Genomic DNA, 3426 nt, shown 5'->3' on the forward strand with positions numbered 1-3426 from the left:
ATGGAACAATTTATATATATATATATATATAATGTATATATTTAATAAAATGGTGTGTGTGTGTGTGTGTGTATCTAATATACAACCATTCCAGGAACTGGGCATAAACCCAATCATAACTTTGAAGTTTGTTTTCTTCCTTGCTGTTGAGCATTTAGCTTTAAGCTTTAACTGTTTTATAACAGTTTTAATGCATTTCTTTTGATATATTACATAAAGCTGGGTATATTTGTTTAAATATGAAAGTAATTCTGAGTTTATTTTGGGAGACATATTCTACTTCTCAGTGGAATTGAAATTAGCAGGAATTTGCTTGTAGAAATGCAACACTTTAGTAGTAGAAACTGAGTCGAAGTGGGTTTTCTAGAAATTAAGATCTTTCTGAAAAGAAATTCTGATTTAGACATTTCTGAATTAGATTTTCTGTAATCCATTTTAATTACTGCAGAAGTTTTAAACTTGCTCTTAAAGTTGGATCTTTAGTTTTAACCACTAGGATATGAATAATGGATCACCTTGAAGCCATTGTCAACCCTTTTTGTATGGGGAACCCATGTTTATATATTTTTAATTATTTTTTATTTACAAGAGAATGATAATAAAAAAGAACAGTACCAAATACCACCGACATAGACAAAAACAAAATGAAGATTAAAAATATGTAATATATCAACCAATGATAATGCCTATCATTTTGTTCTGAAACCATGTTTATATTTTCAAAGAACTTCTGTTTCTTTAAATAGTATTTCCTTGAACTTCTTTCCCAAACATCTTACCTAATTCATTTTTCAAAAGAACTATTTCTTGGTTGTCTTTTGGAACCATTCCAGAATTCTTTCTAAGGCTTGATGACTAATACCCCAGAACAGACACTTGTAGCAGAAAATATCCCCTGCCAGCCAGTATACTTCAGTTTTAGTTGTCCAGGTAACAGTTCTATTCCAATTCTGGTTGCTCTTGTCTCTTAGAAAGAACTGGCCATTGTGATCCATAGCTGGTCACTACGACACACATTGTAAAAATCAGTCCCCAATTGACAAGTTCTTCTACCTCTGTACTTTCTGTTTGCTTATCTCAAATAAGCAATAGACCACCAGAGATCAGAGACTGATATTTTTGGAATGATCATAATCACTGCTTGTCAACATAAATAAATCTGCCTCCAAATCCTGGGTGTTGTTTTAGTGTTTCTGCTTTCCATTGCATCTGGTGCATTGGCAGGGAAGACTGGCCACGTTGACCTCTTTAGTCAGGTTGTGGCCTTTGCAGATGAAGCAAGGACCTCTCCAGGTCCTGAGGGGAAGGTGTGCCTTAGACATTTCTCCATTTCCCTAGTGCATCTGGCGGATCTCCCTTTCTTGAGCCATCCACCCAAGTGGCTCACATCAGATCCCAAGGGAGGAGGATACAATCTGTCTGTCTGTCTGTCTGTCTGTCTGTCTGTCTACTTGATTCCAGTAAGACCTCCCAGAGGCACTGCAGTTTGCCTGTCAGTCCTTCTCAGTTTGAGCAAAAGAAGAGTTTGATCAACTCTTGTTAGTTAAGGACACAGTCAGTGGAAGGGAACTGGAATGTTCAACATCTGAGTGCCTGCGGAATGAATGTGTGAGTGAGTGGAACAGACAGCATAAGCAACAGGCTGCTCCATCTGTGCACCAAGACTGGGATGCCCTAGTGGAGGTGGCTGATTGGGCCCTCACCTGTGGTTCTGTGGCAATCATTATATGGCATAACAGAGGACACACATCCTCCATAACTAAGTTGTGCCTAAATCCCCAAGAGGGGAGTGGCCAGGTGGACATCTGAATGGTCTCTCTCTGAAAGGCACCCACCCTTTTCCGTTGCACCATGTTCAAGGGCATACAACACACACATAGGAAGTCATAGATGAGAATTAGTCAAAGCTCACTGTCCCTAACTGTAAGAAAATGCACTTTTATACAGTTAAAAATGAAACAAAACCACTCCATGCATCTTAAAGAAAAAAGGAAAACTTGACCCATTCTTCCTGAGAATTCTGCCTTGGCTCCCTCTTAGCCACTTCTAGGCAACTGAACTGGTTCCAGCTAGCCATTGCTTGTGTTGGGCCACAAGATTCCGCTCAGAGATGCACAGATCCTCATCAGATGATATCCTCTGATGGCCACCTGAGACAACTGTCAGCAATTCCTTCTAAGTTCCACATTTTGACTGAAGGAAATTCGACTGGTATGCCCTGACAAATGAGTTGCACCCAATCAGGCATAAATAGATAGGACAGACTAAGTTCTATCAATTTGTACCCCTGAGAGCCCATGGTCATTGCAAAAGTCAGGGGCAAACCCTTGACTTTCCTGGTAGACAGTGGAACATTCAAATGCTCCTTCTGTCAAAATGTTACCATCACCAGGGCAACTTGGACTCTTGCCTCTCACCCCTTCTGCCAACCACAATCTTGCAGCCTGAGAAGACATCTTCACACCAAGACAGTAGGTCTCTCTTTCATTTAACCCTGCACTTTCAACTTTGACTGTTCCCGGAGAAAAAGATACCTGCATCAGGTTGAGACAAATAACCGCAGTTCTCAAGTTCTGAAACCGCATTCCTGTCAAATGTCACAGGAACCACAAATGGGCATCCAGCCACACATCAGCCCTATAGACTGTTAATCACCTTGGGCAAGATCTCTGTGCCATCAACAATGCAGCAATCACCTTACATTCAGTGGTTCCCAAGCCATGCACGAGGGTTTGGGAATTCTCCCACTATTTTGGAGGAACCTCTGACAACAGATTTGGCCACTCGGAGACAGCCTGTTTCTCTGGCCTTCCCAGCTCCCTAGGCCCTGAGATTGGGCCATAGACCACCTGCCTCTGATTGTGAAACTTCATCCTGGGGCAAACCCCACTTGCATCAAACAGTATCCCATGCCATAATAGACTTGGCTAGAAATTCAACCATATATCCAGAGGTTTCAGAACTGCAAAATGTTTATAGACTGTCAAATTGGTGAAATACACCTCTCCTGCCTATAAAGCCAGTTCAAAATCTCCAACCTACTAATGCTGCCATGATAATCTTCTGCATATGTTGTTTCAGTCTTCTGTCACCCACACCCTGCAGATATATCTGCCTGGACCTAAAACATGCTCTCTTTTGCCTTTGATTGGCTCCTTTCAGCCAGTCCTCTTCTCAGAGTCCCCAGTTCTGCACTCAAAGGTTAACTGACTTGGACTCAACCTCCCAAAGTTTCAAAAACTTGTTTCCTCTTTGAAAAAAACACTTCTGAATAGTGTTCCTGCTGGAAAGGCACAAAGGCTCTACTACAATATCTGGCAGAAGCTAGTTACAAGAAAATAAAAGAACTCCACAGTTTTCTTGGAGCTGCTGGCTTCTATAAAATCTAGATCCTTGAGTTCACAAAAACAGTTATGCTTACTCAGA

General features: G+C 41.0%; 1 long non-coding RNA gene across 1 annotated transcript in view; it reads right to left on the reverse strand.

Annotated features, from left to right (window-relative positions):
• The window catches only part of LOC102018165, a 5525-nt gene extending 4637 nt beyond the window's left edge, over nt 1–888 (reverse strand). Inside the window, exon 1 of the long non-coding RNA XR_259800.1 lies at nt 780–888. This is a non-coding gene — a long non-coding RNA (uncharacterized LOC102018165). The remainder of the gene's footprint in view (nt 1–779) is intronic.
• Between the last annotated feature and the right edge of the window lie 2538 nt (nt 889–3426).

The sequence above is a fragment of the Chinchilla lanigera genome, unplaced genomic scaffold (assembly GCF_000276665.1).
Source record: "Chinchilla lanigera isolate Chin_1 unplaced genomic scaffold, ChiLan1.0 scaffold00008, whole genome shotgun sequence".
Classification (NCBI taxonomy): Eukaryota; Metazoa; Chordata; class Mammalia; order Rodentia; family Chinchillidae; genus Chinchilla; species Chinchilla lanigera.